The sequence below is a fragment of the Molothrus aeneus genome, chromosome 9 (assembly GCF_037042795.1).
Source record: "Molothrus aeneus isolate 106 chromosome 9, BPBGC_Maene_1.0, whole genome shotgun sequence".
Taxonomy (NCBI): domain Eukaryota; kingdom Metazoa; phylum Chordata; class Aves; order Passeriformes; family Icteridae; genus Molothrus; species Molothrus aeneus.
The window spans coordinates 18,454,401-18,478,323 of NC_089654.1; the positions used below are offsets into that span (position 1 = coordinate 18,454,401).

Here is a 23,923-nt window from a genome sequence, read left to right on the forward strand (position 1 = left end):
ATTGATTTGAGTCATCTGGTTATCACTGAATCTTTATATGAAATCACTTTATATGAATGTATATTTTATTTTAAATACTTAGCTCCTCTAAATCACAATCACTGACTTTCTTTTTTCTGACAGTAGCAAGAAACATCAGCTAGCTCTCCTCTTAGAAAAAAAAAATAAAAAGAGCCCAGTGTGTGGCCAGATAGGACATAACTTCATCTTTTGTCACGGTTTGGTAAACAGTAAACCTGCTGAGATTTAGCTGGGAACTGGTGCTTACTCATGCTCCTCGTGGACCTCAGGCCAGCTGAACGTGGATGAACACCAGATAGAGCCTGTGACCAGCAGCAGCTCATTAGGGCAGCCATGGGCACATGAGCCCTGCACTCTCCGACTTTTCATTCCCTTGTCTCCTTCTGCTTCTCTCTCCTTTCTGCTTGTTCTCCCATTTCCTCTCTTTGTCTACCATTCCCAGTCATTCCTTTCTCCCCTGTTCCTCCTCTATCTTTTCCCTTTGCTTAGGTGTTCTGTCCCTCTCCTCTGCTCCCTTCATGAGAGAAGAAGTGGGAAATGCTGTAATTTAGTGCTGATTTCTTACCTAGCCGGAGACAAGCAGCAAAGAAGGAAACAACAGGTATTTTGTTTGAAAATGCCACAGGTCCTTTAGGACCCCAATTCAATCTCTCCAAAAAAATAAATCAATTGCAATTTTTAATAGGCATCGGATCTCAACTCAAGGTACCACTCCTTAAATGCAATAATGAGTCAGCTCGTTCTAGAAGTTGCTGCATACAGAAAACATTTTGCCAATTATTCATGAACAATTCTACAAAATTAATCACAGACATTATTTAGTGTGCTCTGTCACATCAACTTTGCAATTATTCAATCTCCTTGTTTTTACATACCTATTCAAACCCTGAAAAGAAAGACTTCCATTAACTTAAGCACATCTTTCTGAACTCTTTAAAATGCAGTAAACTCTTGGTTTTCTGCCTTAAGTCACACAAAGGACAAGGCAATAAGAGCTAACAAGGGTTCCCACTAAAACATTAGAGAGACTATGATGCTACTTTCACGTTTTTGATATAAGATAGGGTTCTGCACCTAAGATTTAATGCACACAGAATATTGCAAGTACAATGACATTTGGATAACAACATTTAGAGGCATAAAATTACAAGTGTACTGACATGTTTTTTGTGGTTCCTTATAGCACAGAAGCTGCTGCTCTTTGTCCCCCATATCCCTTGTGTCAGAAGCAGCCCAATACTAATAAATCTTGAATACAATTTTGAGATTCATAGCAAGGGCTGCAACACCCGGGTGGAATTTATAAACAGGTCTTAAAATTGTTTCTGCGTCATGCTAGAGCACAGACACAGAAGGAAAGGTCTCTGCCCTGTTACTGGGCATCATAAATGAAAATAACTTCCTTCCTCTGCCTGGGATGTGATCCCTGGTATGTACAGCTCTATCTGGACGTGAAGGGGGGCAGGTTCCTGACTCTTGCTGAATCACCCTGGGCAGAATTGCACGTTCCTTGTGACCAGTAGAGATGGGGCAGCCCTGCAATGCTTTCTTCTAGCTCACTTGAGCAACCAAAGATCTTTTTAGGACACTTACTGTAAGTATTTATGAGTATTTATGTAAGGTAAGGTAGCAGCAGGGCTTTAAAATCTGGCAGTGCATAGAATTCACAGGCCTCAAATCTGCTACACAACTAAGATTTGGGGTTAGATTTCTTTTTAGGCATTTACATAACCTCAGAAAGTGCTTTGCTCAGAGCTGTCAGTCAGAGACGTTCCAGCATAATTTCTAAAACATTAGGAAGTTTCACACCCAATGTACAGCAATCTGTTTGGATCCAAAAACTAGAACACGCTGTAGTAAACAGTTTTTTCCCTGATCTCATTTCATGTAATTGGGCAGGAAAACCGAGGTATCAGAGGCTTGAATCCTGCCTGGAAGAACAGCGCAGGGCAGGGAGGGTGCAGGATGGGTTCCAGTACTGGATTGTGACTCCTCAGCTCATCAGACCAATTCCCTCTTCCTTTCCTCACCCACTTGGCAATCTGGTGTCCCCAGCTTTTCACCAAGCAGCAAGTTAACCCAGAGAACTGCGGGGATTTGTTTAATGCAACAAAACCTTTTGTCTTGTGAATATCAGGCTTAAATCATTGTATGGATATATCCTCCGCAAATCATACTCAGAGCTTCGGAGTAGCTGTTTGGAATCCATCAGTAGAAAGATTGGAAGTTCCTAAAGAAAGAGGTCCTTAGCTGCAGTTTCTTTAACCAAGACCTCTCTCTTATGATTTCCAGTGAGTTCCTACTCTCATATTCTAAAGGTAATACCAAATTTCTGGGTGAAAAAAAAAAAAAATCAACTTTTAAGATTGCATTAGTCTAAATAATATACGTATAAATATTTACCGTAGAAAATAATTTCCTGGCTTCCTCAGTTTCCTTCCATGGAAACCCTCTTACACCACACTGTACTTTATCCGTAAGCAAGAGGAAACCCAAGGCCGAGAGCCGGGGCCCCGCTGGTGCCACGGAGGCGCATCCTCGGGCCGGGCCGGGCCGGGCCGGGCCGGGCCGGGCGGAGCCGCCGCTCGGCTCCGGGAGCAGCGCGCAGGCCGCGGAGCCCCGGCTGCGGCTGCCGGTTGCTCACGGCGGCATCCCTGCCCGGCCGGGCACAGACCCGCTCCCCAGAGCGAGCAGGGCTGCTGGAGCGCTGGCTGTGCCCAGGCACCGCTCCCTGTGCCTCCAGGCAGAGCCGCACTAAGGCAGAGCAGCGCCGACACAGCACCACACCCCGAGGAGCGCGGCATGGGACAAACCCGGGGCCGCGGCAGGGCCTTGAGCATGTGGTTATCTGTTCTTTTTCTGCGGGATTAGGTTGTGTCTGTTCATGACAATAACCCACCACGCTGACCACCGAAGCTCCCTGAGCTCCTAAAAGTCCTGGCCCCAGGTGACCCCACCCGGCCCTCTGTGAACCCCTCCCACCCACACCTTGCGCTCAGCAGCTCCTTGGATCCATTAATCTTTAGAGCATGCACAGAACTGTTGTCCTGCCAAGAACTTTTCCTTCCATAGGAAACCCATTTCCCCCCCTTTTTTTTCCCTTCAGCTTAAAGAAATAAAAGGAAATAAAGGAAAATAAGGGGATTGTGAAATTCTATTTACTACCTGCACATTTATGTAGGGGAAAACATTCTCACTCAGCACTACTCCAGCTTCCATGATATTGTAAAGGTACTGTGCTTTACTCTGGGGAACTCATAGTACATTTCATACTGCCAGCTTCCTACAGCACCTAACTCCAGGCAGTGCTGGAATACTGCAGTTATTCCATTCACGTGTGCCTGCGCATACAGGTGCACACCTGACTGTAAAACACAGCTGTATTCTTAAAACAAACATGTTGAAATTGCATCATATCAACAGAGTATCTTTTGGCTTGAAAAAAGAGTAATCAATTTTATATCCCTTATCAATCATGATATCTAAATTTGGAGCATCAGGTAGTTTACTCACTGTTTTCTCAGTCAGCCTCCTGTATTTTCAACAGTATTTTTCAACCCCAACACCGAGTGGAAGAGCAACTCATGATCCCACATGTTAAAAACAGGAGCAATTGCTCATGTACCCTGTGCAGCAGAGCTGCCATTCCAAGGGGAAAGGCCTGACAGCCTGCAGCTCTCGTGCAGGTAAGACTCCCACAGAGGGGAGCATGACTGCATGTCCCTAACACTGTCACACCAGTCTCACTGTTTGGGGACAGGCTTTTCTGCATTGACAGCACTGAGGTATTTTGCTGTAAAGGAAGAGAAATGGCTAAAATACCAGACTACCCAAAAGCTGTCAATAATAATAAGAATAATAAGTCAGATCAGCATGTTTTGGTTTTCTATATAAGGGTATGTTAAACTATCAAAGGATCATACCAAAGGATCATACCTGGCTCTCTGTACCAAAGAGAGCCAGGTGATGGCTCTTCCCATATCTCAGATTAGATGGGGGGTTTCATATTCTAATACTTGTGCTATATGTGTATGTTTTAATGGCCTTTTTAAAATGCTGCAATTGAGGCTCTAATTGGGGTGGCCCAACCCTCAGGCCTGTTTCAGCCAAATCTCATATAACATCACAAACTCAGCAGGGTTGCCCTGCATTTAGACTGCTTTAGGAAACTTTGGTTCCCGTTTTTCATGCCGTCCTGTCTTTTCCCCACTTGCACCTTGGCACAGGGAGCAAACAGAGCAGCACAGGCTGTAGTGTGCTCCTATACTTGGTTCCCTGAGCACAAAGCAAATATGCAAGAACCTAGAGCAAGGATCTGTCCTGAAAGAGGCAGATATGGACTATGTCACCAGATAGAGGAAGCTGCAGAATTTTATTATTTTTTTTTACCCTGCAGGAACTCTGAATCAAAATATCTAGAAAAAGTGAAATTTAGTAAAAAATGGATCATCCTTTTCACCATTGTTTTCATCTCCTGAATCCTTGCAATAGCATTTTGGAAAGAGCTTCTCTGAGAGACAAAGAGGTTTTGTCCTGAGGAGCCACTGCCCAGCAAGAGCAGACCCCCCTCCTGTCACCCCCAGGCAGCAGATCCATGCATGCCACCCCACATCCTGGCTTTCCCTGACCCTGTGCCCAGAGGACCCACAGTGCTAAACACTTCATCAATTCACACAGGCATCAGCATCTGCCTGACTCCAGACATCCAAGAAGCACCAGGAACAGCAGACATTGCAATGTTTAAATTTGCTAACAAATAAAACAGCGCATGGCAGCAATGTTCCACATGAAAGGTAAAACTCACAGTTGGAGCAGGCTGTAGGGTGGTGGCTCTGTGCACACTGCAGACTCCATCCTGCTGGGAGGGGATGTGACAGCTGCCTGAGTCTCTCCTGTGGGGGTCAGCTTGGACCTGCCTGTGGCACAAGGGATGCCACACAGCCTGGCCATCCCCCTGCCACCAAGGCAAGCCACAGCTGCTCCTGCCATCACTGGCTTCATTATTTCCAGCCATTAAAGCATTGCTCCACAGGCTTGGATTTTCATGTCAGAATCTAGGAGCTACAGAATAACCCTAGAAAACCAAATAATATCACCGAGACCCTCTTTCTGACCCAGGGCAGAAACAATTTTGATCCCCATTTGTCCTCTAGCAGTCTTTTCCTTCAGGTGAGTGGCCCACAGTGCTTCACCACAATTAACCATGGCCGTGGCTCTTAGTAGCAATTTGTTTCCAATTACCTCCTTCAGGCAAATCTGAATAATTATCACCAGTTTTTTCACATTTCTTTCTGCTGCCAAGTCTGTATCAAAGTGCTCAAAGCACATCAACTGTCGATCCTGCAATATTCCAAATAAACAATTGTCTGCCCCTGGTGAAGGCCAGGGTAGCCCAAACCCTGTGGTGCTTTGCCCAGCACAGACCCATGGGTGTGGACAGAGATTTCTCCCCAGTGAGAAGTGCAGGGTTGGTGCCACAGAGCCTCAGCTCTGCTGAGTCCAGGGGAAGTGCACACCCACTAACAAAGTCACTGTTGCCTGGGGCTGCAGTGCCAGCAGGGGAGTGGCAGCAGCTCCCGTCCCAGCTGAGCCCTCTGAGGTCCTGACTGGTCTCAATCCAAAGGGTGCTCACACAGGCTTGGACACACACTGCCTTCCATCCCTGGAGTATCTCCATCACTCTAAGGTAGCAGGGACCAAACTTCAGCTGATCCTAACAGTAGTTCTTCCAAGGCAGGGAAATGAAGGAAGCAAACTGCAGCACACTGTGGATCCTAATTGCATTTGCTCTGCAGGCTCTGAAATGTCAGTCAAACAAATATGCCATTGCTTTTACTGCTCTGCAGTTGCCATTTACTATTTTACTGGGAAATTGTCCAGGAAAGGGATACTACCTAGAAGGGACCATTATGCTAGCACTGGAAACCAGCAATATTTCTGAACAACCCCATGGGCCCATTATCTGTTCCTACGCTGCGGAAAGACAAGAGCAGCCAGAGTGAGCCAATTTGTGTTTGTGGCAGCAACTGCAGCTGCAGAGGGGATGGAGACAGCCCAGGACCCAGCGGGCACATCTGAACTGGTGCATGCTCTGGAGCTGAGACAATTCACACCAAAGAAGAGCATGATTCAGTGAGTGAAGAAGGAAAAAAACCCACCTTAAATGAGTTCTTTTATGAGCCGGAGTTTCATTATGCAACTTTATCAGAGTTTATGAGAACTGGAGCAAACAATACGAAGATGCAGAACATGCCCAGTCTCCAGCTCTATCAGTCCACAAACCCAGTAATTTCCAGAACATGCAGAAACCATAGGGAAGATGGGAAAGCCCCTTTCCCTAGGAACAGCCCCTCTAAAACCATCTCTTATTCTCTCACAACGCCTTTTGCCCTCCAGAGAGCTCAGTTCCTGCTACAGGCAGCTCCTTGATATTTAACTACCACTCTCCTAGACTTAGAGTGAGTGATTGAGATACTTAATATGCAGAATCATTCAGAATCACCCCATTTTACCACTGCTTTATTTCTCCTCCAAGTCAAAAAAGCATAAGAAAGGCTACTCAGCCCACTTCTGCTTACTGTAATTCCTCACCCACTCCCCACAAAGAAACACAGATCTACCTGGACCAGATCCCATTGACTTCTAAGCAAAGCTCAGTCTGTCTGTCTTTCTGTCTCTTCAGGTAGTTGGTCCCAGAGGCAGTTTCAGACCTATTTATAGGTTCAACCTCTGTGGGCAGGGTGAGCAGGGGCTGTGCCCAGCAGAAGTGAGGAGGAAACCATCCACTGCCAAAAAAGGCAACTCCCACCCCTCTGGAAGTCACCTTAGCCAGGAAAACGTGTGCCCTTCACATCAGCACCTGTGAAGTCTTGCTGTTTGCAGAAGGTTCAGCAACCGTTTCATTTCTGCCATTTTTTGGTTTTCATCACGTTGTCTCTGGCACTGAAAACACAAGTGGATCAATGCTCAATGCTTGTGTCAGGGCACCCTGTCCCTGCTACTGAGGCAGCACTGACAAGGCCACACAGTGTCCTGCAAGCAGGGACAGGAATGGGACAGCACCAGCAGTGCTGTGGCTGTTCCCTGGCACAGGGATGACTGATCTGCTCTGAGCTGGCAGCTGCATTCTCTGCCTCACAGGGATGGACACCTTGAGCATTCACAGTCCCTTCCTAATTCTTTGCATACTTTTTTGGCTCTCGGTATAGTTTCTGCAGACATCCAAGCTGAATGAACATTATTTTTTTTTTCATTTTAAACAAAACAAGTGCCATGTTTTATCACCCCTCTCTGTTTCTCAGATTGGATTTCTTAAATTCACATGAGTTACGCATTTTCATAAACCACATTGGCCGCAGTAAGCTGCGTTGGAATCATCATTTAGAGAAGTGAAGATTTAATTTCATGGTGGAATTAAGGTTGACATTTCCTTTTTATTTACACTACACCAAGGATTAATAAGGTTACTATAACCTTAATCTTTGATAGCTCAACAATAGAATACTCCGGGATTACCGCAAAAGCTGGATTTTAACTCTTTTAATCCCATTATTGTTGATAACCTTATCAACACTGTGCTCCACCACAGAGGTGGAGTGGAAGGATCTCCGACTCTGAAATTCCTTACCACAGAGCAACACTCATAGTTTAAAGAGAAGAGCCAGAGGCAGTTGCCTAGTTGATGCCTGCAGTGAGGTTCACAGTTTGCAGTAGGGCTGCAATGCTGCTTTTAAGCGCCTTGTCAGAGATCTTTGCCAAGAAAAACATTGGTCCAGTGGCATATGTTGGTGGAGCAATGCAAGGTTGCTCTAATTCCCTTACTTTGTTTTTCCCTCCTCCCATGCGACAACTACTCCAAGAATCAGACTGCCAGTCTGGCAAGTTGAGTTCCAGAAACTTACTGCTAATTACCATGTTTACAATTCCCAACCTGTCTGTTGGTGCCAACAATCAAACTGCATCCTCTTGAGTGCACCAAAAGACACTTGCTGGCAGTAGTTTCCTAAGGTTCCAGGCTGGCTACATTAATTACTGTTAACTTAATTTTTGGGTATTGAAAAGCAGCTTTAATTAGCGATTCCATGGATCAAAATCATCCTTTTATGAGTTTCAAGGAATAGCAGCTTGACTATAGACTACTTACCAACCTATGAGTCTTTTATTTGGAAACACAAGTGGTAATAAATTTATATGTGGCCTGATAAATAAATTAGGCAGAGGTTCAGTAAAAATCACACCAGGAAACAAAAGGTCATGCCTACCCTTTGAAGTAAAAGAAGCAGCTCTAAAAAGGCAGGTTGGATATATTTTATCATCCTCAGTAAACATTTGACTGCACAGAACAAACCACTTTCTGAAGGTATATCACTGAATCAAAGTATTTAATTAATTAAAAGAAAAAGTATGCATTTTATTAACTCAGTGAAAAGAGCCCAAACTCAAATAACTGCAGGGCACAGCCTGAGCAGAGGGGGTCCCCTTTGAGCCCTGTGAGTCCTAGCCTGAGATTCCTGAAAGCTATCTGAGTACTCATTTGGGATCCCTTTTTGTTGAGCACATGCTTCAACCCTGCCAGAGTCAGCAGAGCACAGAGGGCTGTGCAGTACCTGGGAACAGGCTGCCTGCTAGAGGTCTGTGCCCGGGACCATGCCTGCAGGGCCCACCCAATGCCCTCAATTCCCCACCCCCAGCAATAAATTTCTAACCTGGATTTTCCATGGCAATGGGATTCAATCTCCATGATGCTGGCTTTAGAATGTCAGTCAGTTGATAAGAACTGCACTACACTGAAGATGCTTTTCTCTGTTCACTGCCTGGCATGGAGCTAAAAGACAGAGAGCAGAGCTACCCCAAGCTCTGCCCAGATGCAGCTTGGTGCTGCTGGGGTGGACGGGCTGCTGGCCACAGCACAAGGCTGCTCTGGTCACTCTGGCAGCATGTGGATGCTGGTGCAGCCAATGCCTGTCTGTGCTGAGACTGCAGTCAGTCTCATCTCTTAGGGGTACTTATATCTGCTCATAATAACACTGGTCCTACCTGGCTGTGTAAAGATAGGCCTAGGTGTCTGATTTAAAGCCCCTTTTTCTAAAAACAGTCTAACTGGTGCCCTTACAGGCTACAGTGAGACTGTCTTTTCTGCCCTGCAGCAGATTCTCCACCATCTCACCAAGACCCAAGACATCAACCAAATTCCCTGTTCTCCTGGCAGTGTTTCACAGGCTGCCAGCCAGTGCCAGGCTCCTGCTCTTGCACCACAGTCCTACTCTGTGAGGTTGCAATGGGCTACTAAGGAAAAGATAACCCAGGGCAAGATTCAGGCATATGAAAAGCAGTGTGGGGTAGGGGAAATAGAGCCAAAGCAGGGAGTAAGCCAAGGAGACAGACATTAAAATCAACAGGCATTTTAACTTACAGGGGAAGAAGGGAAGGAAAATGAGTCAGTGCTCCCAGAGGAGGCAGTCTGAATCTACTCTGATCCTAAAGCAAGAGAGTGGAAACAGGCATTTAAGAGCAGTTAATTTATACAAGGTGTAGTGCATATATCGAGCAAACTACCAAAGGAGGCAATAAACCTGCATCTTGGAGAATGGTCTGAAAGGAGTTGGATTGGCACTTTAGAGAAAAGAGATATTTGAGGCTGCAAAGGCAAGCAGCAGTGCACGGAGACACACGGACACAGCTCATGTGGCCCATGCTATTGACGTGTTTTCCCTCCCCAGCCCAGCCTGCTGAGCTTGATTACTTACATCTTGTATAACTTACATAGTCTAAAGAGAGTTGGCCAATTTCCACTCAATTTATAATTTAGCAAGCAGAGGAGCTTGATACTTCTAATTTACATAAAACTGAAAACAAAATAGCTTCAGAACATATGGGCAAAGTACACAAGAGCCACAGAGGAAAGCAGGAGTGAAGAAGGATATGGAGCAAAAGCACTGTCTGGATTGTGCTCTGCTAAGGTGTTCTGAATACCTTATTTATGATAAATGTCTCACAGACAAGCCAGTTTTCATCATCACAGATACGTGTTGGTGGACAATCGGCACACAGACGTACCTAACCAATGCCATAACGCTGAATGGGGCTTTTTTACTGCATCCTTCTTTTTCTAGGTAAAGAAATATTGTTGAAAACCTTCTGCAAGAATATGGCAAGACAGTATCAGTGTGTATGAAGGTAGAATTGCCTTCCTCCCATTCCCTCTTGGACATGACCTTTTCTCATGCAAAAAGGCAGGGAGCTCTCACCCTGTGGGTAAACCTAAGTCAGCATTCCACTGCCTGGGGAGCAGCAGCTCTTGTGACCATTTCTCCTGCATTCCTCCTCCATGACTGCCGGGTTCTGGCAGAGCCAGAGAAGGCATTCTCTGAGAGGAGACACCGCCTGCCAAGTGTGGAAGCTGGTATTCCTCCCGTGGCATGGTAGGCTCCAAATCGTGCCTCTCTTCTCCATTTGCCTGAGGAGTCATCCTGGGTACTAACAATAGACTCCATGGAGGCTGGTGGAGCTCAGGCTGCCTCACCAACTTCTGTCTGAATTCAGTCATTTCCAGTGAGCAATGTATAAATAGATGCTGCCTCATTATTGATGTATATTGTGCAAAGGGTTTAGCCAGGGATGAAGCTTGCCTGCTTTCCTTTTATGGATGAAAAGCGGGATCCCAGAGCCTTTATGTGAGATCTCTGCACATGTCAATCAAACCACACCAGAAGGAAGATTCTGTGCTCTTAGGTCCATGTTAAATGGCAGCCACACGGCCACAAGTCCATGGGAACAAAATGCATGTGTGTGCATGTGTGTATAGGCACATTTACAAATATGCACAACAAAACCAAATGAAAAAAGAATTCTAATGGTTGCAGCCTAATTTTTCTATTCCTTTTCAAATCCCAAGACCGGGCTGCAGTCTGGGCCACTCTGACACAAATCTCATTTGACATCGTTATAAACCACTGATTTACACTAATGGAAGAGTTAGCCTCTGATTTAGGAAGCAGACCTTAGCAGCAGGCCCAAGCCTGAGCATCTCAGCCCTGCAGTCTGGCTGTAGCACATTGATACTTGCCAGCTAAATTTGATCAGGAACTCTAGTGAAGGCGAGCTATCGATATTTCAGAAAGCCATTCCTCACACTTCTGAGCAGCAAACGGCCCATCACTAAGAAGGCCAGACCCTTGTCAGCATGAGCTGACTTATATGAAATGAAACACTGACCTCACTGCTAGCTCCAGAGTTAATCTCAGAAGAGAGATTTTATTAGAGAAAGCAGAGCTATTGTTCTGAGCCTCTCTACATGGCACATGTTTAAGCTTAGCATTCAAGAAACGTGGAATACTTAAAAGAGAGTTGCATTTGATAAAAACTAAAACCTGAAAAGCCTAGCTAGGTATTGTGTGTGTGGATTTATTTATTTGATTTGTTTTCCTTGGATTTCTCATCCTGCCCATTCAGCATTCTTTCCCCCGTTGGAGTTTTCCTCCCTCTCTACCAGGGAGGCTGGAACAGAGTGAGCAGCACTGCCTCACTGCAGCTCCAGAAAAAGAAAACTAAACATGTCTATGTTCATCTCTAACCAAAGGTCTAGACTGGTCCTGCCTCCTTTGCTGGTAAGAATTTAAATAGACAGAAATGACAAGCATCTAAACAAGAAGATCAAAAGGGAGTGGGTTTGGCTCTTGCTTCCTAGAGCAGGGACTTGCAGATGCAGCTTTCATCAAGGGGTTCTTTGAACAACTGAAGGCAAATGGATTTATGTTATCACATGTGTGACACATGACAGGACAGCCACAAGATGTCATAACACAACAAAGGACAATGAGAAGTAAAACCAGAAAGGATTGTACTGAAACCTTGAAGGTAATTTTGTTACTATGTTCTGCATAACTCAGACCCTGGCAAACACTTGGGGAAAAAGGTCTCTTTCTTAAAAATGGAAAAATCACGACCTCTTAAGCTGAGGTCTGAGAAAGTTTCCACTGCTCTCCTCTATAGTTCAAGATCTTCATCAAAAAAATTAGGAAATTAAGTGATCTTGAGATTTCTAAAATAAAACATGTTGAGACAGAAAATCTCTTCCATCCCCTCAAATCTTTTGCATACATTGTGAACAGGAAGAGAGACAGCAAGGCAGTGGAGGAAGGTAGGGGAACAAGAAACAGTTTTTACCATAGCGGTCATTTTTAACAACTAGATCATCAAGACTGTAATAAGTGTTGCTCCAGTAAAACAGCAAGCAATAAACTGTAAAACAGAAGAATGCATCATGGCAAATTGATGAAGAGGTAACATGAGATGCATTTTCTTGGAGTAACTAGGTAAGTTATCTCCTGAAGAATGATTGTTAAAGGAAGAGTTTCCAGATGGTGAGAAGGATCAAGCCTCCCCCTGATTTTACTATTTTCTACTAAATTGAAGAAAAAAAAATCCTTCATAATGCAGTAATTGCCTTTTTATTTGATTTTTTATCGGCATCTTTTAGGAGAATGTGAATATTTGCACCGCTCTTACTATCAGATAATCTAAGAGTAGTCATATGAAATCTACATTATCTATGTAAATGTCTCTGTAAGATGCAGTGAGATGGTTCTTTTTTTGGTAACAGGCTGCACAATTGCATGCTGTACTGTTCTGGTTCAAAATGTTCCTCTTTCTCCAATTAGAGAAGACCAGCCCCATGTTGATCACTTTATCTTTGATTTCCAATGATTTAAAAGATTGGCTTGACCTGTGATCATTAATAAACTTTGTGGTATTGTCCTGATTTAGTAAAGGAACCGCTAATATTACTAACAAGGTTATGAATCAGCCATTAATATTAAAATCAGCTCTATTTTTCCAACATTTCATGCCTCATGCAATAATGTGAAAGGGGTGTACATTGCTTGCAACTCAGATGAGCTGATACAGAACAACACGGTGGTGACAACTGATCCCAAAAGAGATAAAAGATCTACTTAATCTGAAATACTCTTGAGTAGTTTGGAAAGTGTAAGTTACCTCTTGTGGGCCTAGCCCTTTCTTTCTAGTGGTATAAAGCACTGAGAAATTATTGGAGCCATTTCAGCTCCACGGAGCTGTGCTGCAGCAGTCAGAGGCAAGAAGGCCTCCCCAGACAGCTCTCCAGTCCTCCCAGGTGACTGCTGCTTGCTGTGTCTTGGCCAAGTTAATTTTACATCTCCTAGGCAAGGGCTTTCCTGCCTGGAGATTGCTCTGTTGCTTTATATCATCTCCACTGGCTAGAGGGGTATTGGGTTCACTGAAAGGAAATGTTTCTTGATAGCCATGCCGCATTTTCTCCATACATAGCTTCTAGGTCTATTTGCACACACCAGGCTACACTGCTTTCCTGCTGGTTTCTGCAGGAGAACGATTTCAAAAGCAGGATACTCATTTCATTTATCTATATGGGCATTATTATGTAATTTTGGCTAGATATGTAAAGTCATATATATATATGTGTGTGTGTGTATATAAAAATATATATATAAACCACCTTTCAGGTATATATTCAAGGCTCTTATTTTTCCCATCAATCAACCCGCTCTAGTTTCTGGAACATTTCACCTAATATTTTGCTGGCTGCTTATAACTAGATACTGTTTTTCCAGGAAGCAAACTACCAAACTTGTGTAATGTTCCAGCTCTGGTTTCAACACTTCTGGTACATACTTCCAGCGCCACACTGCAATGCCTCCTCACCTACAGTCCATGGTGCCTCACCTCTCCTCTGCCCTCTGACTCTGAAAAAGCTGGGTCACATCTACCTTCTACCATCACCTCCTAGACTCTTCTCTTTACCTTCCTCAGGATCCTCTCTGTCCTTTGCAGTCAGACTCTTTCTATCCCCTCTATGAATTCTGGCTTGTTTTTTTTTACTTTTAGACTACTTATTTTTGGCCTGTCATTTAAATTTCTTTTGAGTCATTGTTATTATCGAGCCAACATTTATAAATAGCACTATGCATTGCAGGTATGGGATAATCAAGTCCTTTGATTTTTGAGCAATTTGGTTACTAAATGATAGCAATAAAAAGCATGTAATCATCATGGGCGTTAGCCCAGGAAATGTTTCTACCATTAAAGCTTTCAGGACGTAGATGATGATTCTGGTAAAAATTTATGGCTCTTAATAATGAGTGTTATGATTTACCAGTACAACACTAAATGGTGAGGTGTCATAACAGCTATGGGTAATACCTGGGGGCGATGCTTTTCAGAAAAATAGTAATCTATTAAAAGGAAGAGAAGAAAAAGCCTTTTGTGTATGTAAAGAGGTGATCTATTTTAAAAAAGTGCATAAAAATTTGTTGTGTACATTGTGGCTAGTGTGATGTAAAAAGGCAGAGAAAAAGGCTAGTTAGCTTTTTCTCACAGCTGCAAAGTATGTGTGGATGTATAGATATTACTGTTTTCAGCTTCCTCAAGAAAACCCTATGAACACTAGAAGCCACCTAAACTGACACGAAAGACATTAACTTGTCATGGGAAGAAAACTTACGCTCCCCTCAAAATCATATGTAGTCTTAAAAGCAGAAAGTAAAAGCATCTGCATAACTGTACACATCTACATGCAACACTGTGGGCATTTATTTTAGGCAAATTTGCAGCAGCAAGAGGAATCATAACACAGGCCATAAATACGCACTGCAACAGCACGGCCCCTGCTGAGGTAAGTGGGTGTTGTGCCTCTGTCAGGTCTGGGAGAATGGGGCTTTTCTGCTATGCTCTAGCCTCTCTGAATTCAGAGAGGGGTGCCTGCGTGTATGTATGTATATTTATACTATTCAGGGATATATACATACATAAGGGCTGTAGTTTTAATTATTTCTGGAAAGAGCACCTGAAGTCCAATGGCAGTCCCCAGCACTTAATCTAGGGTACTGCTAAGCAGAGAAATGCTTCTCACTATGGGCAGACCCAGGCAGGGCTGTGACCCTGCCCGCCCAGGACAGCAGGGACCAAAACTACTCTTTGTACTCCCACCCCTGCCATGGGGCATGATGTGCCTGTTGTGCCCGGGGACACGGCCCTTGGGCAGCTCCCTGCTCTGGGAAGGGTGAGCAGGGTGGGGGACAGCCAGTGTCACAGTGTCACCTGCACTGCACCAGGGCTGCTGCCACACCAGCATCTGCTCTGCCACCAACCCCCTGTGCCGCTCTGGGGGCCCTGGCGTGACAAAGACTTACCTATGGCAGCAGCCTCCAAGGCTACTCCAGCAGAGAAAATTACCCAGAGATATAAATCTTCATAGGATTATGGCCTTTAAAGACAAGGCTAAGTTCAAGTAATTATTTTTGGGGTAATTTTTTAATTTAATTTTCTACCAGGATGCAGATTACAAAATCCATTTTAAAACAGAAACTTAGCATTCTGAATTAATTAAATATGCCCTCACCAAAATAGCTTTTAAAGCACAGTTGGTGCTGCCACAAACCTCATTCTAAAATGTCTTAGGAATTGCTCATACTGGTACGATTAAACCCCCTTATTTATAAAGTAATTTCTTACTATGTTCCACTATAAACTTTTAGAGTAATTTTTTCCATTAATGAAATATCATTAAGCTACTAGAGGCAGAAAGGTTTTAGAGTTATTTTTTTTAGCACACAGGATTTGCAATTTCTAAAGCAAAGTAGGAAGTGTAGCATTGTAAAAAATCTGTTTCAGTAGGGGTCTAATCTTTCCCACAGTGAAATCAATTGGGACTTCACTATTGCACTGGATAGTAGGATTTGGCCCTAAATATTTTGGATTTAATGTGAGCAAGCTTGCTTTCCTGAGCAGTCCTGTGGAAGCTGCATGCATTGCCAGGATCAGACCCATAGTATGAACAGTCACTACTTAGACGTCTTCTGTTCAGAAATGACCCCTTCTGTCCTTCTATGTGTATATGTGACAGACCTGTGGAACTGCTAATAAATGGGGGAGTCCCTCTGAGGTCATGCTATTGGGAAACATCATCCAAGAGTCCACACTGAGCATTTACACAATATTCTAGAATCATTTTGGCGAGCATATCCAGTATTTCTCCAGTCAGATCCTACACTTTCACTCTTTTAACCCACATAGCATAGCGATTCCCAAAAGATTTTGGAGAAGAGAAATCTACAATCATCAAAATGTTAATTTTGACAATGACAAAGAGTACATGCATTAAAAATGCATCAGCCCTGTCATTAAGGCATTATTCAGCAAAACCATCTCACCATGCTTTACAGAAAGCAACTAGAAGAAACCCAGTATAAAGAACCATTTGCTATGCTTGTATTTACGAGTACCAGTCCAATACATACTACACAAGGTACTCAACCAAGCAAAGAGCAAACAAATCCACGCCCTTTATGTGATGAAATGGGAACTCTTAATAAAATTCTAAGTCATGACTCAATGGAAAACGTAAACTAAAAGCTCTGTAAAACCAGAGGAAGGTTTGTAATACAAACCTGGATTTTAAAATAGTGTTTCCATCGCTGTTCCTGCAGCACTTGTGAATGTGGCTGTGTTACGGTGCTGAGCTGACTATGATTTAGCAGCTGATTGTGTCTTTTTAAAGCATAACTTAACATTATTTCTGAGGCTGTTGAACATACTAAACTACAAGGAAAAAAATCTGCTTTCAAGTGGTATTAGAGAAACACGAGGATCAGAGTGCTAGCATCAAAGATGTGTCTAAAGAATAACAGATCCACACGTCTGTGTTACAACGAGCGCTCCACTCACTACTAAAGGCAACAGACTAAGATTGCTTTGGCAGTTGTTGGAAATTATTAAGTAGAACATCGACAGCCTTTCAATCTCTAAGCAAGAGACAGAGAGGAAGACATTCTCCATCAGCCCACCTCGCACGCTCAATGATCACCCCACGTCTGGCTTGTCCACGTTAAAAATCATTCCTAGCCCCATCATAGCTGAGGTTGGGGAAGGATGCATTCAAAAAGTCTGTCTTATCACAGGACTCCTGGTCTTGCTTTAAAATGGCTTCTGATCTAATTCACTTAAGGCTGAAATTTGGTCTCACAATTATGACTTCCTGGCAACAAGACCTGGGATGATATGGGCATGTGGAGAGGCCTTGAATGGCAGAACACAGGCACGATCACACCCTGCTCCTTTTCTCTGCCAGGCTTGTGGGCAGAGGAGCAGGGGGAAAAGACCAGAACTATGAATGCTATGCCTGGATTTTCCTAAGCACAACATCTGAAAGACTGATCAGGGTTTTAACGAAATCCTGTACCCTGTTGCTGAGATTGGACAGGACAGGTGCACTTTTTCTGTGTTAAAGCAATGGGGCACATCTTGGCCAGTTATGGGAATCAACATCCCTTAGTTGTGTCTCCCACCTCTCCAGCTGCAAGTAGCATTTGAGGAGTCCTGAGCTCTAGAAAAGGACACAAATAAGCCACCACCTGAGCTGCAGAGGGAAAAAAACCCCTCAGCTTTGGTCCTGAACGTGTGTCTCAATCTGGAGCCTCAGAAGCTGATAAACTCTGCTGGGCTGGAGCTGGTGTGAAGGTGGATTCCTAACCCTGCCCTCCCCAGGTTGCAGGGTGAGGATAAAAGAGCAAGAGGGGCATTGCTCCCATTGAAAGCAAGCGGCCTCAAACTGCTCCCCAGGAGCAGCCCCCGCTGGATGGCCGAACCCCTCGGCAGCCGGGGAAGAGGGGCTTCCCCGGGCATCGGGTGCTCTGGCCGTGCAGGTGTCCCTCCCTAGCGCCGCTAGCACGGGGTGCTCGGCACCTCCCCGCCCGCGGGCACCCCCAGCCCCGCACGGCCCGGCTGCTGCGGGCCCGGGGCCGTGCCCGCCGGCGGGGCGGCAGCCCGGGCTCTGCCGGGGGCGCGGACGGAGCCGGGGCTCTGCGGGCACCCCGTGTCCCGGTGGGAGGGAGCCCCGGCAGGCGAGGCCGGCCGCCTCGGATCCCCATCCGCGCCCCACGCCGGAGAGGGGCGAGGGGCCGCGGACGGAGCGGGCTGGGGCTGCCGACCGAGTGCCGGGGCACCGGGGCTGCCCGGACGGGGCGAGAGCCTCTCCCCGGCCCCGGAGCAGCCGAAGGAGCGCTGCCCGCGAAGGCGCAGCCCGCAGCGCCCGCGGCTGCCCCGGCCACCCTCTGCCGAGGAGCTGGCCCAGCCCTGGGCTTGCTCCCACGCACACACACACTCCGGGCACCCCCTCCGCAAGAGACAGGGCGTTCGAGCTCCCCCCGCCCGGGCAGAGACACAGAATGAAACATTGCAAAGCGTAGGAAAAGATGGAAAAGGTGCTACCTTGGCAACTAGAGGAGGTGAGGAGCCAGCTGGTGGGCTGGGGGCGGTCGCGCTGCCTGCCTGCCTGCCCGCCGCCGGTACTCTCCTCGACTACGCGTATTCTTAAGCAATAACAACGTAATCCGTATTATCCACCCAAGAATACCCGTCACCGAAGAGAGTCAGAAAGCTGCTGCTGTTGCTGCTGCTGGTGGAAGTGCTGCACCGGGACAATAAATCCATAACTATAATTCGCCTCCAGAAGAAGGAGAATCCACAAGGGTTGCCAAGCGATCTTGTCCCATATCCAGTGGACGCTGAACCTTCCCATCCTAAGGAAGCGAACGAGAGGAGTAGGCATTTAATACAGACACGTATAGTCCCTCTGCTCTCCTGCTCCCTTACTGGAGCGGGCAAGAGCTTGCAGGCGAGATGAAAGAAAATAAATCAAAGGCTGACTTTACCTGGTGATTGCTTGGATTCTTTCTCTGTGCTTCTCTGGTATCCTATTCCCTAGCTGTATGCTCCATCAATTCTCTCTGGGAGCTTGCGAGAGATGTCATACGCAGCAACAGATTCCTGTAAAAGAGATGCACGGTTAAGCACACAAATATTACAAATCTGTTTGCATAGGTGGGCTTGGGAAGGCTCCGATAAAGCAGCAGACACGCCTGAGAGACTTTTCATCTGGGCTTTGGAAATGCATTTTACAAGTCCTGACTCACACTGACTCGATGTGCTACCGAGAGGAGGGAGGGTGGAAAGGAAGGCGATGGAGAGGGAAAGAAAAAAATCAAAGAAAAAAATAGCAAAGGCTCGATCTCAGCAGAGGCACTCCTCTGTCAGGCCTCCCAGACCCATCAAAATCTAAGGCGAAAAAGGCTTCAAAGTACACATTGAGCGCACTCCGCTCCCCGCGTGTGCCCGAGCGGCGGAGCCGGGCGGCTGCGAGCGCCGAGCCGGGCAGGCGGCTCCGCGGCGCGGGCGGGGGCGGCGGCGGCGGCAGCAGCGCACCTCCGCCCTGACACCTGCCGCCGCCCTGCCAGGGTTTGCAAAAGGCGAACCGGGGGAAAAAAATAACAATAATGAAAGAAGTTATTTCCGAATGGCGCCTGCGGCTCTGCCTGTCACCCGGAGCAGTTCCCTTATCAGCAGCGCTCGTGCCTGGGGGAGGCGGGAGGGGGAAGCTTTGTCTGATGATCTGCCGCGGTGATAATAAACGTTTATTGTTCGCCAACTAAATAGAAAGGATCTCTGCAACGTCATGGCACTGCACACTTCACCTAGCGCTAAGGAACTTCTCCGTGCTATTTCACCCCGGCTCTTGATGCTAAGAACAGCTTCCGTGTGAGTGGCGGGGAGGGGGCAATGAAATTAGCACCGCACGGTCCGAACCCGCGCAGAGCAGGGGTACTCCGCACTTCTTCAGCCATGAGTAATTATGCAGCACACACAGCCCTCATTATCCACTGCACTCGGTGACTGACCAGCTTGTTGATTAGATTCCAACTGAAATTAATACAAGATGCTTGCTTTTTCTACAGATTTCTTCCTCAACATGAGCCCTTGCCTCCGTTGACGTATTACCACTATGCTTCCTATGAAAACATACGAGAAGACAGCATTTGTTTTGTATCACAGACTCTTACTTGAATTTGAAAGAAATGAGAAAAACAGTGAAAGAGAAAATAAATACTTTGATAGCTACATTATCTTAAATAATTTAAAAATTATTTCCAACACACTCTCCTCTATTTTAATCTCATTTTAGGTATTATTTCCTGTATCCTCTAACAGAGCAAGCTTTCTAGTCGTATTCTAAATGGCAGCTAGAAAGTAAATAACAAACACTGTAATTTTTCCCCGCTGTGAAACTGAAGGCTGTAACCCCATTAGCTGGCATTGGAACTCAAATAACTGATGTAGTGGGTTTCCTTCAACTTGAACAAAAGCCGTTTGAAAAAGTGAAATGTACCGAGTCATGGCGAAAACAGTCTATACTGATACCCTAGACTGATATTCTCCGAAATTGGGAGGCGCTCCACAAATGCATCGAGAATTAGGCAGAAATCCAAACTTTGCGTAGGGCTGGGGGTTTTTTGTTTGTTTGTTTTTTGGTTTGGTTTTTTTTTTTTTTTTTAATATTAAAGAATGCGATTCTCGGGGAAAAGCAGCCCCGCACGGCGCCAGCGCTGTGCTCGCTGTGTCCATCTGACACTGCCCTTCCCCTCCCCGAACAACAGCCCCCCCACTACTCCCGCTAATGCAGCGCCTGCCGAAACTTCCCGTGCCCAGCCCCGCCGCCGCCGCCCCGCACCGGCCCGGCCCGCCGCACCCCCACCCGCGGGCCCCTCAGCACCCGCGGCCGCGGACAGCGCCGCGCCGCTCCCGGGGCCGCCGCCGGGCCCTGCCAGCCCCGCGCCCCTGCCCGCCCCGGCCCCGGCGCTCCCGGCGGCCGCACGCCCCGGGCACCGGGGCACCGAGCCCCCGCCGCGCTGCCCGCTCGCACCTTCTCCGCGCCGTGCGGGAGGTGCCCGTGGCGGCGCGCCGCGGCACTAAATACCTTTGTTCACCGGCTCCGGAAAGCCATGTTTATCGGCGCTGCCGCCCCGCTCCGCGCAAAAAGAGCCCGGGTGTCGGAGCGCCAGCCCGGCGGGGCCAGGGAAGGGCCCCGGGGAGCACCTCCGCCTCCTCTGCCGTGCCCGCGGAGGGGGACGCACACACCGCACACACACACGCACACACAGAAGGGAGGGGGATCGGATGGAGGGAATTAAAACAATTAAGCTATCAGCAGCGAAGGTCTGAGCAGAGCTCGGGCTCTCTACGAAAAGCAAATTTCAGAAGGGGGAATATTGATCCCATCCGTCAATAGAGAGGCGCGATGTCTCTCCGTGTGAGAAATTGTTCTGATTTAGGGGGCTCTCTGGTCAAAGGGGAGGGGGCACCGGGGAAAAAAAAAGAAAAAAAAAAAGAGAGAAAAGAAAGGAAGAAAACATTCATGCCTGCTCAAAGGGAGCCTCTTTTTAAAATTGCTGGAAGATCGCTCCTTTTGCCACCTACCCAAATAACCACCAGAAATCCACCTCTATTGAAGCGCTTACCCTTTAAATCCAGGTTTCCAGCAGAACTCCAACTGTGTGTAAAGCCAGGGAGTCATCTGATGTGTGATGGGGAATGGGCTCTAGGCAGCAGAAAGCAGCTTTCTCTCCTGGTGCCGGATTACCATGTTAACAAACCCCGTGAAGGGACCCCGGCGCCTCTGGCTGGCCATGTCTCGTTGCTTTCACACATCGGCGGCTGCTCTTGCTTCCCATGTCCCCGGCGATCGCCTCTCAGATGAATGTGGGCTTCCAGAAAAGGAGTCGGGGGGGAGAGGAGGAAAAAAAAAAATCGCCTAATGCAATCAAATCGATCTGATCTACACCATCTGTCGCCTGCCACTACACACAAGCGTTAAAATAGGAAAACGGGAGACACTGACAGCTCAGGAAGGTTCTTCTGCAGAGTTCATTTTTAGCAGAGCATAATTGGGTATGGACAGCATACAGTTACCAAAGCTGCTGTTAACCATCCAGTAGAGGATCCCAAACATGCTAATGGTGGATTAATTGAGGAAGATCTGACGTGCAAGCTTCATAGTCTCTTATTCATGACTTCCCAACGGGAAAGGACCAATGCCGTGTGGGACTATGGTAACACAGAGTCAAAGAGCTGCTAAGAAAATGGCTCTGTGTTCATAGCACCTCTCTCTGATAACAAACATATGTCGACCAGAACCGTTTAGCAGGATGGGGAAAATGAAATTTTCTTAGCCGAGGTTAGCAATTCCCATCGCTTGCACTTAAAGACAAGTGAAAAATGGACTGCGGGTCTAAGGCGCTTTCAAGTGCTGGTCTCAGGCTTTGCAGCCAGTGAAAGCAGACGGATCCTGCTCAGATGTGGGGTTAAACCCCAAATTCCTTACTTCTTACTGTCACCAAAGCGCATCCTTAGCAAAGCTCTAAACAAGTAGCTCTTCTAATTTCATCAGGAATGATGCAAGGTCGAGTTAATGCCAGGAACCCTTTTGACTTTTTCCAGCGGGAATGGGGCTTGGGCAAGACATTTCCGATCACTGAAATTTGACATAATCTCAGATAAATATGATTGAGGGGGGGGAGGGAGGGGGCGGCGAGTTGGGAAGAGTATGCATCCAGACCTGCGATCACCCCTGCTGCCAACACGCCAATTTGGTCGCGTTTTCTAGTCTTTCCTGAATTATGAGGTTATAGAGCCTTATGTATAATTATTAAAGCCATGTATGTACACAAGCCACAGACGCCTACGGCAGCCGCATCTACACGCACCAACGGGGAGACAAAGTGAGCTCTTTTCCACTCCCTGATGCATCCATTACCAGCGGGGAGGAGGACTACTAGGGCAGGCGAAGGCGAGTTCCCATGCGCCCGCCCCGAGCGGAGGCTGCGGGCCGGGCCGGAGCTGTCCGCCCGCCGGTGCTGAACGGGGCCCGGCCCCGCACACAATGGCCCCGTTCTGCCGCGCAGGGCGCCTGCCGCCTCCTCCCACAAAGTCTGCGCGGTCGCCCTGACAATCGCTACAACAATTAGGAAAGTTCTCCTTCGTTTCCATCTCTCCTGTCTGAGTTGCAAAGAAAAATAACGCAAATAATACGAATCCAAGCAGCTGAATGTAAACGTTCCGGTAAACAATTATCATTTAGGGTAATTGTGGAGTCAACTCCATGATTTTCCTGGAAGTTTGTGTTAATATCTTTAAAGAAGTCTAACAGTTACGAATTAGAATAGCCTTAAAAACATAGCCTAAAGACAAACCAAACACTTTACCCGATCTTTTGTTTCAATACACGTTAATTAAGCACTGCTGCCTACCTACACGGCATTCTCGGGTCCCGGCCGCGGCGCCGAGCCAGCGAGCCCCGCTGCCTTTGTTGGCATTTGCGTCCAACTATTGCCCTCTGCAGGTCAAGTCCCAGCCGCGGCGAGCGCTCCGCCGCTGTCGAGCGCCCCACGGACGGAGCCGCCGGGCTCGGCGCCCCCGGCCCCTCTCCGACAAAGATCCAAATTTTGTTGGGTTTGGTTCTTCACCACGAGGGCTCAGACGTGTTTTCTTTAGGAGGGGCTACGAGTGGGGAAAGCCGGCACCAGCACTGCTCAGGCCGCCCTCAGCCTCCATTCCAACCCTGGCCAGGAGATGAGAAGACTGAAAAAGGCGAGGTGCCGCTCTGAAGACGTGTCGTTTCCTTTCTCCCCTTGTCTGCATAAGACTACGGCAAGCTTCCTAGCAAACCCTGCCCTTCCCCTGGGTTTGCAGAAAAAGCGGGAAGAACCCAGGACCAAACAGGATTGAGCGGGTGGCGACACTCAGGATCCCCCCGACTTCTCCAGCCGGGCAACTTTTCTTCGGGCACAACTTCAGAGTTTGCTTCTCTCACTCCCGATCCCAGGGAGACCTCACGGGAAGCCAGGCGAGGGGGCAGCCCGGCAGCAGCCCCTCCCTCAGCCCCAGCCCCTCAACCCAAAGGGATGCTGCTTCCTGCTCCTGCGGGGACAGCGGGAACTTTGGGCACCGCCCGGTGCCGCTCCGGCAGTCACGCTCTGCCGTGCCTCCGCACGCATCGGCACCGCTTACACGGTAACGA

General features: G+C 47.1%; 1 long non-coding RNA gene across 4 annotated transcripts in view; it reads right to left on the reverse strand.

The window, feature by feature from the left end:
• LOC136560351 (uncharacterized) overlaps positions 1-23,314 on the reverse strand; it is a 45,943-nt gene extending 22,629 nt beyond the window's left edge. Inside the window, exons 1-4 of one of the 4 annotated variants that reach the window (XR_010784128.1) lie at positions 23,154-23,314; positions 21,366-21,611; positions 18,726-18,840; positions 18,283-18,593 (exon numbers count right to left, since the gene is read on the reverse strand). This is a non-coding gene — a long non-coding RNA (uncharacterized lncRNA). Of the gene's footprint in view, positions 1-18,282; positions 18,594-18,725; positions 18,841-18,986; positions 19,146-21,365; positions 22,072-23,153 lie in introns of those variants that run through there. The other 3 variants (XR_010784127.1, XR_010784129.1, XR_010784130.1) reach the window with 3 other exon arrangements.
• Positions 23,315-23,923: the final 609 nt, after the last annotated feature.